The sequence below is a fragment of the Lissotriton vulgaris genome, chromosome 2_1, assembly GCF_964263255.1.
Source record: "Lissotriton vulgaris chromosome 2_1, aLisVul1.2, whole genome shotgun sequence".
Classification (NCBI taxonomy): Eukaryota; Metazoa; Chordata; class Amphibia; order Caudata; family Salamandridae; genus Lissotriton; species Lissotriton vulgaris.
This window is the reverse complement of record NC_141687.1, coordinates 2,003,043,194-2,003,058,024: the sequence shown is the minus strand read 5'-3', so window position 1 is coordinate 2,003,058,024 and position 14,831 is coordinate 2,003,043,194. Positions and strand designations below refer to the sequence as shown.

At 44.2% G+C, this 14,831-nt stretch overlaps 1 protein-coding gene across 4 annotated transcripts in view; it reads left to right on the top strand.

Moving 5' to 3' along the window:
* Positions 1-14,831, top strand: part of EFL1 (elongation factor like GTPase 1) — a 1,188,367-nt gene that overhangs the window by 714,824 nt on the left and 458,712 nt on the right. The window lies entirely within an intron of this gene.

Genomic DNA, 14,831 nt, shown 5'->3' with positions numbered 1-14,831 from the left:
CTATGGCTGCAAGCAAAGACCCCTGTGCGCCATCATTACTCAGGGCGCATTAAAAATCCGTTCTCTGTCTGCCTGAGCTGGTGTTGCCCAGGCAACACAAGCTCGGATTCATTCCTCTGCAGAGACCTCGCCGCTCGGAGATTCACTCCCCGACTGCCGGTCCCATTCTGGACCGACTACATAGGTCCATCCCCAGATCTTCTGACCGATCGCCTTCCATGCCGACTTGATTCTCGCCAGTGTCGGCTGCCCATCCTCTGATTCTATAGAATCCACTCGCGCTACCTACGCACTGCTCCTTACGCAAGTCCTGATGATGATCCTGATTTGAAAAGGATCGAAACGCCGTCGACCATCCAGCGCGAACATAGGCACCCCAGACTGTATGTTTCCAAAAACAATACCTGCATTACCTTGTTGAAGTCAATTTCAAACAAATGAGGAACCATCTTGTGTGTCTTTTTACTCACTGTATATATCAATCACCAGTCACCTGCGCCACCGCCGCTGATTATTATTGTTGCTACCGTGCCATTCACTGACTTGCACTGAGCACCAAGTACAATTTGGGTTTTCCTTGATTGTGTTACATTGCCCTTTTGCAGTGCTGTAATAACTGCAAAATGATTTCTTGTTTCTTTCCCTTTCACTCCTACAATAAATATGATGCCACATGCACATAAGTTAAATACCAAAAGAGGCTCCTTATCTCCTTTTGATAATGTTTTATACATATCTTTACTAATTGTCTCCAAGCTATACCAATTGGGATACCATATGTTATTTGCATACCATTCTGGCCCAGCGGTTGAAACCCTATTTGGACTCATTGGTGCACCCGGATCAATGCGGGTTCATGCCACAATGCCTCCGAAGATTGCAGTCGGCTCTGGCACACCGGCACCTGATTACGCCTTACTTGGCACTCCTGTCCATTGACTTTGCAAAATCTTTCGATTCAGTGGACTGGGAGTATCTACAGGGCGTACTGGCTGAGATGGGGTTCGGGCCCCACTTTTGTTCTCTGGTCCGAGTCCTCTATGTCCACCCGAGAGCGCGAGTCCTGGTTAACAGGGTACTGTCGGAGGCCTTTCCCATCGCCAGGGGCACTAGGCAGGGATGTCCCCTTTCTCCTTTGCTATTCTCCCTGGTGATGGAACCCTTGGAGTCCCTGGTGCGGGCTGAGGACCGCCTCCGTGGATGGGAATGGCCAAATACGGACACGGACAAGACCGCATTGTACACAGATGATATGCTTGTCTTCCTGTCCGACCCCGCCTCTTCCGGATCACAGTGCCTCAGAATCTTTCATGATTTCGAGCGGGCCTCAGGGTTGCGGCTTAACCCCGGGAAGTCTGTGTTGGTCCCCCTGCATCCCTCTAGAGAGTGCTTCGAGTGATCTCCACCTTGCCGCTCCCGAGGCAGTCCTTTAAGTATCTGGGGATCTGGATCGCCCTTCTTCCCGAACTGGGCTGGTCCCTCAGACGTGGCCCCTTGGATAAGAAGGCTAAGGAGGACCTCCATAAATGGAGGGCGCTCCCTCTGAATCCCCTGGGGTGGGTAGCTCTGTTTAAAATGATGATTCTCCCCAGGTTCCCTTACGTCCTCCAGGACACCCCCTTCTGGTTTTCCTGGGTCTGGTTTAAGGAACTGGACAGTGTAATCAGTAAGTTTCTCTGGAGTGGAGGAAGGGCCCGGGTTGCATTGTCTGTCTCTCAGATTCCCTCTTATGGCGGCGGCATGGGAATGGCACACCTATATCTGTATTTTCTGCCAGTTCGTCTTTTAGTGGTACACGATTGGTTTAGTGGGGGCTAGTCGAACCCTGCCTATAGGCTTGAATTGAGCGAATTGGGGATAATGGGCATCCAAGCCATGCTATATGGGGAGCTCATTCCGAACCGACTTCCTGAGGTGACGCGCTCAGTGCTGCTGGCATGGTGGGCCTTGATCCGACACACGGGGTGGTCTGGGAAACTGACCCAGTGTACTCCTCTTTGGCTGGGGGCCTGGCTTCGCGAAGTCAGCGGGTTGAGGGGATTTAAACCTTGGGACCTTATTTGTGTCTCCCAATTAGGGGACATGTGGGCAAGAGGTCAGATGTTGTTCTTCCAGGAGCTCCAAACTCGTTACTCCCTACACTCCTCTCAACACTATAAATATCTGCAGTTGAGACATGCCCTCCTCACACACATCACAGGCGACACGAGGCTCTCTTAATACAGCCCCATTGAGGCTCAGACTCTGATGGACGACTTGGGTAGGGGGGGTCTCCCGAATTTACAGTACTCTAGTCAATAACACCCCCACATCGCTAGACCAGTTGAGGGACCAATGGGTGGAATGGGTGGGCCCCCCTGACAATGTGGATTGGCGCGATGCCCTTATGGCCCCCCAGAATAGCTACTGTCTCTGCCAAACTCAAGCTGATTCAGTTATATTACTTACACGCTGCGTATCTCACCCCCCTGCGCCTGCAGCGAGCTAGTTTGCACACAGAAGGGTCGTGCGCAAGATGCAACATGCCCCGGCCGACTTCCTCCACATGGTTTGGTCATGCCGCCGCTTGGGGCAGTTCTGGGGTTTAATTGAGGGAGAGTTAACGGAGCTACTAGGCTGGGATGTTCCTCACGACCCACGTCACTCCTTGCTGGGGACCACTGATGGGCTGGATGGGTCCAGGACTGATAAGTTGTTTTACAACACAGCTTTGATGGTGGCCAAGTGGTACATTGCGGCGGCCTGGATAATCCCTGATCCTCCTACCCTGGAGAGGTGTCGAAGAGGGATGGACTGGTGTGAGACCCAAGAGAAAGCCATGTATACAGCTAAGGGGCGTACCAGGAAATATCGCATAGTGTGGGGGAAATGGCTGGGGACTGTGGAGGGTCCTGATTGACCGGATTCCAGCTTTTGCCAGGTTTTTAAGGAGATCGTCATTGGGGGGTATAGTCACGATGTGAATGAACTTATATCTGTGATTTTCATGCTTTGGCTGATCTTTTTTCTATGTTTTTAAAATAAATAAAATTTGCTTATCAAAAAAAACAACATACAGGCATAATCTTACCGTCTCCGCAGTGATGAAATTAACAAGGTTAAGTTAAATAAAAGGAATTGTATTAGTGAATAGCATCAAGGGTTTACTGGGAATGCCGGGACGAATTGGTTACTCTGTGTTATGAATCTCACTTTTTCGCACTGCGACAGCAAAGAGCACGAGAGAAGTGCCCTGTATTGTTGAATACTGATGTTTTGGCTGTGGTAGGGGTGGTCCACGGCTTCTGATCGCACGCACCTACAAAAGGAGTTTTCAAAAAATATTTCCAAGTTAAGGGGAGGAGTGCACTCTTACATGTGTTTGTTGGACTATTAGAAAGTTGGCATTTTCCTGCCTTCGCTATTTGGTGCCTGTAGCATGTCTTTGGGTTACATGATTGGGTGTAGTTGACAGTTAGGCTTTGTGTACTCCTCCTAGACAGCCACGCACAATGGGGAGTTTAGATGTGACTGGATGGGCCATCACTGGCAGCATGGGAGGGAGGAGCTGGGCCCAGTCCCACTTACACTTGAATAGGCTGGGTCCAGTCTCCATACAAAGGTCTGCATACCCCATGAAGCTAGTCTAGAGCCAGGACCAGGAAGCACCAGGAAGGCAGGGCACTTGTTAACTTCAAAGGCTTGCCTCTATAAGCTTCTCCCACTTCAAAGGCAAAACTGGGTATAAATGCTGGACCTTAGACACCAACTCTAAAGTACACTTCTGGACCCGTCACGTAACCTGATATTCCACAGTTGGCGCTTTGTGATTTTTGGCACTATTTTTATTAAAATCTTTAGAATTGCATATCCCCGGTTCCACTCAGATCTTTGTGATTTTGTTCTTGTTTAAGATATTAAATAAAGTTGTATTTTTCTAACTTAGTGTGGGAAAAGTTTTTTGTGATGTTGTCCACTTTATTACTGTTTGAAGTGTTGCACAAATACTTTACACATTGCCTCCAAATTACGCCTGACTGCTCCGGCCAAGCTACCAGAGGGCTGAGCACGTTCATTTGGGATTGGCTTGTACCTCGCCCTGACAAAGATTGTGACTGCTACTTGACCAGGGCTCATGTCCCAGTCAACCAAGAACCCAATTTCTTACACAGAAAACATTTTTTTCTACACTGGTAACAGAGTTTAAAGTCCCAGAATTTTGTACATATCTGTGCTCTCACCTGAACTTAAAACCCACCTTCTAGCCATTGCACGCACCTGCAGCACAAAAATATGTTTATAAGAAAGCAAATAGAAAGGGCCTAGTGGGCAGATGCCTGAGGAACCAACTGCTCACTGTTGGCAGGATGTCTGGCTCTTTCAAATGTGCAGAGTTTCCTACCCTACGTCTGCTCAGTGTCCAAACGCTCCAAAGCCTTACAGTGGGAAAGTCACTAGGTCAAACCAGTACTGTGCTAGGATCATAGAACGATTGACAGAGGGCTTCTGTCTTGGTAAGGGCCTGACCTGACCGGTGACTTAGAGGGCATTAGGTACAGTGCTGAACCAGTTTCTAATGGCAAACAATAAAAAGCATTTAAAACCGCCTGCTTCCTGAAAGGCCAGGTCCTTTCCATTTGGTCATAACAAAAATTGTTGGTGTGCTGAGAAGTCTCTTCTCTTGACCACATCTCTATTTATTCTTTATATTCTGCGCCAGGAAGGATAAATACATATTCTCCTAGTGTAATCACTAGGTTTCCCCTGTAATGTGCTGTATTCTCATGTTGTAGGCTTGCAGGAGCCACCAATAGATGATTCATTTGCCTAAGCGACCACTGCAAATGGTGTAAATGACAGTGTGGACGTTTGTATTATAGCTTCACCATGAATCAATGCTTAAAAGACTACTAACCAGTTGACCGCTAACTTTCTCTTTAGTCAACCTTACACAGGTTTCAAAGTTTTTCTGCCTTCCAACATTGCTTGTGACAATTATTTGTATCCAAATTTAAAGATGTTTATTAATGTACAGCAGTGGATCAAGTAGTCATACAGTTCAATCTGTTAAACGCTCCCTGCTGATGTCGGTTTGTCTCTGCAAGTCGTGATTTCAAGCACCAGCAGGACCTAGTAGAGCATTTCGTTCTTCTGAGGTAGATACATTGAGTACTTCTAAATAAGGTCCTCGATAGCTTGTTTCCGGTCCAGGGAAGGCATGGCTTGGTAGTTCGGGCTGGACTGTTCCCATGAGGCACAGGGTCAGACTGATTTGCATATAGCCATGTCTGAACTGGGGTGGCAGAGTGGGCTAAAGAACAGTGATGGATTAAACCCAGATCTTTTGACTGGGTGAGAGTGTTTGATTGATTCAGATGCTCCGTCCAGCACCACCCCCTTTTGTACCGCTTTAGGCCACCATAAGTGTGGCAGGGTATGCTCAGACGTGAGTCCCTTGCTCACTTTGCCACTGGATTCAAGCAAGCCGGGCTGAAGACGGCTGGAATGCCAGAAACCGGTCCTCGGAAGCTGGTTTCCGGTCCAGGGAAGACATGGCTTGGCAGTTCGGGCTGGACTGTTCCCATGAGGCACAGGGTCAGACTGATTTGCATATAGCCATGTCTGAACTGGGGTGGCAGAGTGGGCTAAAGAACGGTGATGGATTAAACACAGATCTTTTGACTGGGTGTGAGTGTTTGATTGATTCAGATGCTAAGTCCATCACCACCCCCTTTTGTCCCACTTTTGGCCGCCATAAGTGTGGCAGGGTATGCTCAGACGTGAGTCCCTTGCTCACTTTGCCACTGGATTCAAGCAAGCCGGGCTGAAGACAGCTGGAATGCCAGAAACCGGTCTTCGGAAGCTTGTTTCCGGTCCAGGGAAGATATGGCTTGGCAGTTCGGGCTGGACTGTTCCCATGAGCACAGGGTCAGACTGATTTGCATATAGCCATGTCTGAACTGGGGTGGCAGAGTGGGCTAAAGAACGGTGATGGATTAAACCCAGATCTTTTGACTGGGTGTGAGTGTTTGATTGATTCAGATGCTCCATCCATCACCACCTCCTTTTGTACCACTTTTGGCTGCCATAAGTGTGGCAGGGTATGCTCAGACGTGAGTCCCTTGCTCACTTTGCAACTGGATTCAAGCCAGCCGGGCTGAAGACGGCTGGAATGCCAGAAACCGGTCCTCAGAAGCTTGTTTCTGGTCCAGGGAAGACATGGCTTGGCAGTTCAGGTTGGACAGTTCCCATGAGGCTCAGGGTCAGACTGATTTGTATATAGCCATGTCTGAACTGAGGTGGCAGAGTGGGCTAAAGAACGGTGATGGATTAAACCCAGAACTTTTGACTGGGTGTGAGTGTTTGATTGATTCAGATGCTCCGTCCATCACCACCCCCTTTTGTACAGCTTTGTGATTTTTGGCACTATTTTCACTAAAATCTTTAGAATTGCATATCTCCGGTTCCACTCAGATCTTTGTGATTTTGGTCTTGTTTTAGATATTAAATAAAGTTGTATTTTTCTAACTTAGTGTGGGAATTTTTTTTGTGTGATGTTGTCCACTTTATTACTGTTTGAAGTGTTGCACAAATACTTTACACATTGCCTCCGAATTATGCCTGACTGCTCCTTGCCAAGCTACCAGAGGGCTGAGCACGTTCATTTGGGGTTGGCTTGTACCTCGCCCTGACAAGGATTGTGATTGCTACTTGACCAGGGCTCACGTCCCAGTCAACCAACAACCCAATTTCTTACACAGAGAAACATTTTTTCTACACTGGTAACAGAGTTTAAAGTCCCAGAATTTTGTACATATCTGTGCTCTCACCTGAACTTAAAACCCACCTTCTAGCCATTGCACGCAACTGCAGCACAAAAATATGTTTATAAGAAAGCAAATAGAAAGGGCCTAGTGGGCAGATGCCTGAGGAACCAACTGCTCACTGTTGGCAGGATGTCTGGCTCTTTCAAATGTGCAGAGTTTCCTACCCTACGTCTGCTCAGTTTCCAAACGCTCCAAAGCCTTACAGTGGGAAAGCCACTAGGTCAAACCAGTACTGTGCTAGGATCATAGAACGATTGACGGAGGGCTTCTGTCTTGGTAAGGGCCTGACCTGACCGGTGACTTAGAGGGCATTAGGTACAGTGCTGAACCAATTTCAAATGGCAAACAATGAAAAGCAGTTAAAACCGCCTGATTCCTGAAAGGCCAGGTCCTTTCCATTTGGTCATAACAAAAATTGTTGGTGTGCTGAGAAGTCTCTTCTCTTGACCCCATCTCTATTTATTCTTTATATTCTGCGCCAGGAAGGATAAATACATATTCTCCTAGTGTAATCACTAGGTGTCACCTGTATTGTGCTGTATTCTCATGTTGTGGGCTTTCAGGAGCCACCAATAGATGATTCATTTGCCTAAGCGACCACTGCAAATGGTGTAAATGACAGTGTGGACATTTGTATTCTAGCTTCACCATGAATCAATGCTTAAATGACTACTAACCAATTGACCACTAACTTTCTCTTTAGTCAACCTTACACAGGTTTCAAAGTTTTTCTGCCTTCCAACATTGCTTGTGACAATTATTTGTATCCAAATTTAAAGATGTTTATTAATGTACAGCAGTGGATCAAGTAGTCATATAGTTCAATCTGTTAAACGCTCCCTGCTGATGTCGGTTTGTCTCTGCAAGTCGTGATTTCAAGCACCAGCAGGACCTAGTAGAGCATTTCGTTCTTCTGAGGTAGATACATTGAGTACTTCTAAATAAGGTAGTAAGGATATCAATTATTTTGAGCTCTTAGAACGGTGCTATTAAGTGTAATATAAAAAGCATGTTTTTTGTATATTTGCCATAATTTCATCAGATGAGTTTCTTTCTTATATAACAGAAATTAGAAACAAAATTCAGACACAGTCAATTTTCTTTTAAAAATTACACACCAGCAGAGAAATCTTTGCCCGTGCCTCGAAATGTCTATTATTACCTTAACTAGTAAATCAAATGCAAAACTCCTTTATTTTTTTCTTATGCTCTACAAAATTATGTCTATATATAGATGCATTTATTAAGATTACCAAATGGAATAGTCTGACATTTTAACGAAAAGCCTTATAATAGAAAGAATTGATGTACATAAAGTATCTTTAGGTTGTAGTGGCCCAGGATTCTTTTCTAGCTGTGTGTTGTCTCGCTCAGGTTAGTGTGGCGAGAGCTAACAATTTAACTTATTAGAGCGGCTGGGGGAAATGTAATGTACGTCCTGAAGCTACACATTAATGTTTAGCTGTGTAATTTTGACCAAGGACACTCTATTTGTCATTTCCTTTTTCTTTTAAAATGCTATTTAGGAATTTTATGGCTCATGAAAGGGAGCAGTTAATGGCTCTCTTAGAGGAGACCAGCCATTTAATGACACGTTCAGTGCCCTCTAGAAATGCTCCCATTCCTGAAAGAATGAATCTCTGATCTGATTTGTCTTCAAGGTCCTTTATGAACATGTTAGATGGTGTTATGTAGAATTTGATAGTATGTCCAGGCACGCTCCTAAGAGGGTCGGGATTGCCTGCATACGTGAGAGCAAATATGAAACTCAGGGATGGTATAACATTTACTGTATCGTCATAATTACTTTTGTAATTAATAAAAATTGCATCATTGCTGTCGTCACATTTAAGGGCTAATATCTGTCTGTTTAGAACAACAAAAGTGTGGACCAAGTGACATCGATTAACTATAACAGGGTTCTCCAAAGTCTATCCTGGAGGGCTGGATCCATGCCAGATTTTTAGCATGTATCCATTTAAATTAATATAGTTATCTTACAAATCTAGCATGGATGAGGTCGTCCAGGATCGATTTTGGAGAGCCCTGGACTATCTCATAATGGTAGTGTAATTTATCCCCAAGTTTGGTAACACAAACACTCCTAAACCTCAACCAATAATTGGACCTTCATTATGTCCTGTTAGTAAAACTGGGAAGGTGACAGAGCGCTTGGCAAGTGGAAGCATTTGAATTGTTTTATATGTGTTGACAAAAAGTAAGTCTCGCACTGTTTTTGAAGGCTAATTATAATTTATGTTCAATGGTTTACATACTGTGATCAAACCATTGATATGGTCTTCGAAGTCCTAAAATAGAATAGAAACCATGAAAGAAAAGAATGGTTAGGGGTGATTGTTGAAGGAATGCCCACTCAGTCTGCCCATCGTTTTCCTAATCAATGGAAGACTCACATTCCTATATCACAAGACTGCATATCCCCTCGCGCCCAAAGCAGCACATGAATCACTGCCCCAGCAGTTGGAGGCGCAGCTCCAACATCCGCTTTGTTATCAAAGTGATCTGCTGCCTGCTGGTCTACAAAGAGCTGCTCCCTAAACACTAACGGTCAATTTTCATGGCCCTACATTGTGGATCAGTCCACCAGAAGCTATTCGATGCAAACCAGTGTACCAGACATGACGTGAGATTTTCACAAGATTTTCACAAGATGTGTAGAGGCAGATTTAGGTACTGGCACATTTTCCTCTCCTGTCACGTGGAGGTTTAGCCTTCCTAGCTGCAGATAATATGGTGTGTTCTGTTGCTGGTGAATGTTCATCAAACTTGGCTGTTTTCTATGGCCATTGATTATTCACTGTACCAGGCTCAACTGCAGCTAAACAAGCATCTGAACAGTCATATTCCTTCTTGAAACCTGACTGTGAGATAGATACATAAATGATCTTTTTAAGAATACCTGGAGAAGGTGAGAAGCTTGCAGTAAGCCTCTCCTGGACTCACAAATGTGTAAAGTGCAAAGACACAGATTCTAATCAGTTTTTGATTCGAATTACCAGCTGCTCAGTGTCAGCCGGCCCCTCCACTCCTGGCCTAATGTTTACTTTTATTGAGTTGTAATGCTGCATCAGTTTGACTAAATCCCATGAAAGCAGTGGTTTGTAAAAAAAATTTGCAGAAACAATGCTGCAGTATGTGATGTTAGGTGAATGGTTGGTAACTGGTATTATATTGATGATCAGAATCAGAAAAATGCATTTTCATTTAAAGCACAACATAATCTAGCAATAAGCAGCGTACTTCGGACCTGGGTCAAAGAAGTTTAATCCCTGGTGTTCCAACAAGCAGCGCTGCACCAGTCTGTCCTTTATTGACATAAAAAACAAGCAATATAGCAGATGGAAACTCACAAAACAAACAGTGAAATCCTCCTGTTAGGATGAAAAAAGAAGAGCAGCTCGTGATGAGGGGCATAGCTGCAGGAGAGGAGGGCTGAGTGGAGTGTTCCACTCCCCACATACATTGTTTCTTGGCTTGTTAGTTGGGCCTGGGTCCCGAGTTAGGTCTGCTATAGCTGTGTTGGTTTTTCTCGTTGCTCTGATTCCACTAAGAGGTTTTAGATTGTTCATTTTTTGACCAGTAACTTAAATGTATATAGTCTCTGGGTTGCCAAAAAGTATCAAATCTGCCCCCCATATAGAAGTACTTCCTGAATGGATGCAAAGTTACAAATATTTAGAATTCACAAACATTGTCAGTAGGAGGCTTAGAACACTGTCCCAATCTCGGGTTTCCAGGCATACTATTGGCAGTCAAACACTCAAAGGGTGATGGTATGAATGCTTGTAAATAGTCTAACCACTGGCAATCACTTGGGATGGCATTCTGAACCATTATTTTTCACAGACTGTGCCGCGTTAGACAGAGCGCCTGATTTAGGGGTTGGCAGACGCAGAAAAAGCATACAGAGTAACAGAGGATTATAATTATACCACCTGCCTTGGCTATATCAGACATTATAGACCGCCATCAAAACTTTCCAAAGTTTTTTTATTTTGTAAAAACAAGTTCCCAAAACGAGTTTGTTTTTGAAAAATAAAAAAAGAATGAGCTCCACATCATGGGAGTACGTTCCCATACTGATGTGGTCCTTTTTTGTTGTTGTTTTTACTGCTCCTCACTACCCGATTATTCCTGGCAGCATTGTAATTTATTTTTAACAATTCCTTACAAACAAACATTGGCAAAGCCAGTAGCTTGGCACTCACCTTGTAAAGGTGTGAACTATAATGGCTTTGCAAATGCTTGTTATATTGATTTTTACGTAAGAGCCCCAGGGTCGTAGACTTGACCTAAACTTATCCCAGTGCCATAACAATGTCGAAATGCAACATGTTGACAAACAAAACTGATGAGTATATACATTTCTTGTGGACAGTGATGTACAATGGGACCAAAAGGAGATATAATTAAAAAAATGTATAGCACATATTATCAGAGACGAATTGGATGCGCTTTAGTATAGATTTGTGTTAAAGGTGACCTCTTTGGCCACAGTTCCTATTGGTTTAATTTTTTTATTGCCTTTTTTTAATTATATGTTTGGGGCACATTTTCCACAATGTCACTGAGGAAAGTTGTATGAAGGATAAACTGGACAAATCCAAATAGTTGGTTGTTCATTTAAATTTCTTTACATTAACTTTTATAATAAAGGTTTCTTGCTTTAAACAAGGATGCAAGTTACGTCTTTTTCTTGCTGAAATGTAATTAAATTGCGAAACGAAATTTCGCTGAGGATTAAATAAAGTCCCAAGCGGTTTCAGGGTTGTGGCTGAATGGCTAGTTGTTTACTTCTGAACATATTCTTAGCTCATCCTCCACCAGCATGTTATAGGCTGCACCCCATCTGTTATCAGTAATCTTACCACTATTTTGGCTATGGTAGGTATGTATTGCTGCATGTAAGGAGGATACAGAAGATCCCCTACCTTTTTTTTTTTTTTACAAATGTATATATGTAGCTTGACCTCATTAAACATTGGGACTGGTACCCTCAGATAGTATATTTTTAAAGAGTATCGCCATAATTGGTATTATTGCCTCTCCAAGAGATCTGTACAATTCCGCTGGGAGCCCATCGGGCCCAGCTGCCTTACTCCCCTTGCAGGCGGCAATGGCCTTTTTAACCTCCTGCTGGGATATGTCCTGCTCCAAATTACCTAGCTGGGAGGAGTTTACGGAGGGTAAAGTGCATTTCCCTAACCAATCATTCGCATAAGCTTTATCCACCCCATTATCTTCCTTATATAATGCCTGAAAAAAGGCGAAAAAAGGCGAAAAAAGCCTCTCCAATTTCTCCATCTGTAGATACTAAAGAGAAGTTGTCCTCCTATCAGTCCGTTTCATCAAGTTGCGTGTCCTATCCGACTTGACCTTCCATGCCAGAAGTTTGCTGGCTCACTCTCCGTATTCAAAATGGGCCATCTTGCTGGCTTCCCATCTTTTTGTGATCCTGTGCTGAATGGTGGTATCAAGCTGGTCTTTCAGGGTTTGTAATTCTGACATATGTTCCTGTCTTCTCGGTATCGATCTCCCTATTCAACCTAACCTTAACTGCATTCATAGCAGACTCCATTTGTGTCACCTCTTTATATTGCCTATTCTTGTGACATGCCCTACTTGTGACTATCCCCCTCAAGAATGCCTTCCAGGCACCCCATACCATTGAAATCTCGGCAGAGCCGATATTCAACTTAAAGAAACATTCTGTTTCTTGAGACAGGTGTTTAACCTCCGAATTATCTAAAAGTACTACACGGTCAAATGTCCATTTCCCTAGATATTCTCCCCCTGCCAAACATAAGTCCATCCAGACCGCTGCGTGATCAGACAGGTGAGGTGTCAAGTAACCTATATTCTTGATCTTGCCCCTATGATCATGACTAGCCAGGATATAATCTATCCTTGACTTATGACCATATTTGTTGTTATAGAAGGACACACCTAGCTGGACGCCCGACCTTTGACTCCATACGTCGCACAAACCCGTCTGTGTCATCATGGTTTGAAGATACGTCCATGATTTGGACAATACATTCGCTCTACTATTAGGGTATTTATCTAACAAGGGGTCTAAAACTATATTGAAGTCACCCGCCATAATCATGGGCTCTGGGAATTCCAACAGATTTGAAAATATGGTTTTCAGGGAAGAGGGATCATTGTGGTTGGGACCGTAGTAGCCTATTACTGTAAGGAAGGGAACCTTGAATTGATAATTTTACAATAACCCACCTGCCTCCCGGGTCAGTCATTGATTCTAGAACAGGAGCATTAACTTGCTTTTTGACCTACCATCTCACTAATCCTGAAAGCAGGAAATAATCCGGCAAGTTGTGGGTCCTATAGACCTATTTCCCTCCTGAATAGACTATAAAATAGTCACAAGGATTTTGGCAGATAGGTTGGGAGCAGTAGCAGGCAGTGTGTTACACCCAGACCAAAAGGGCTTTGTAAGGGGCAGAAACCTATTTGACCTAACTCATGATTTTATAGGTGCAATTGACCTGGCTTCAACCTTCTCTTACTCTTGGCAGCAATGACGTTGGATGCCACTAAGGCGTTCGACAGGGTCAACTGGATATATTTAACAGCAGTGATGGAAAGGTTTAACCTAGGAGAGAAATGTTGCAGTGCTATACAGCTTATATATCAAGACCCTACTGCAAGACTCCTAGTTAATGGGAAACTGCCAAATCCTTTTAAGAATACAAGGGGAACCAGACAGGGCTGCCCACTCTCCCCGCTCCGCTTTGATTTGTATATTGAGCCTTTTGCTCAGCGTCTGAGAGATGAATTGAGCATTTTGTCATTTAAGTTTGGAGCGTGGGACAGGAAGGTTACCCTGTATGCGGATGATATTCTGATCTACTCATCCGAGCTGGAGGTATCCTTCCCCCAGGTCATTAGGTTGGCACAAGACTTTGGTCGGGTTTCTGGCTATGAGATGAATGCAGAGAAAACAGAGATCATTACATGGAATTTGCCGGGAGGCGGGTATCAGACCAAGGGTGACATGAGATATTTAGGTGTTAGGGTCATATAGAACCTAGATAAGCTAGCGGGACTAATATCGCAAATATTATTAGGGATTGCCAGAAGTTCATGAAATCTTGGGCACATATCCCCCTGACTATTTTTGGTAGAATCAATCTGATTAAAATGATTATACTACTGAAAATTACTTTCTTTTTTAACACTATTCCCTTGCACTTTGAAAAAAGGCAATAGACAAATTACAACAAGCTATTAATTCATTTGCCTGGGTATATAAATCTACAAGGATAGCGTGGAAGAAGCTAAGGCGCAGAAGGGAGAAGGGCGGTTTTACGCTACCCGACCTTCAGTACTGTGCCTGGGCCTTTCAATTATCGCACTCTAGGATGTTGTTAAAATCCCCAGATGACTCAGAAAGAGGTATTATGTTTTCGGCCATGTTGAAGGGGGTGGGACTACCGCTTGAGGGTTTCCTTTTTAAATTTGGTGACCAAAAGTACTTCAAGAAGATCTAGTTGAAAGTTCTTTTGGCCTCAGTACGGATATGGCTCAGAATTAAGCGGCATACTGGCCTTAATTATTACTCCAGCCTAGCTTCTCTCTGGGACTCTCCGGGAGTCCCGGAATGCTTGAAGGACAAAGCAGCAATACCACTTAGAACAGCAGGGCTATTAGTAAGGAAGGATCTGGCTGCTGAAGGGTCCCTTCAACCCTGGGAGTTTTTTCACAACATGCTGGGGGAGGGTATGTCCAGGTTTAAGTACGTACAGTTGTTGAGTTGGTCACAGAATCTTAAAAATCCGATAGGTATAGGAAACACCCTTGAGGATCAATTGGTTTCTAGGCCTGTTGGGGGGGGGGGAACGTTTCTTTTTTCTATTGGTCCATAGAGGAAACTATTGATGGAGACTTTACATTGGCAGAATAATTGTGGGGAGCCTCTATAACAGATGTGTGTTGGGAGGAGATGTGGCAGACTTCCTTTCAGACACTGTTCTCTATTGT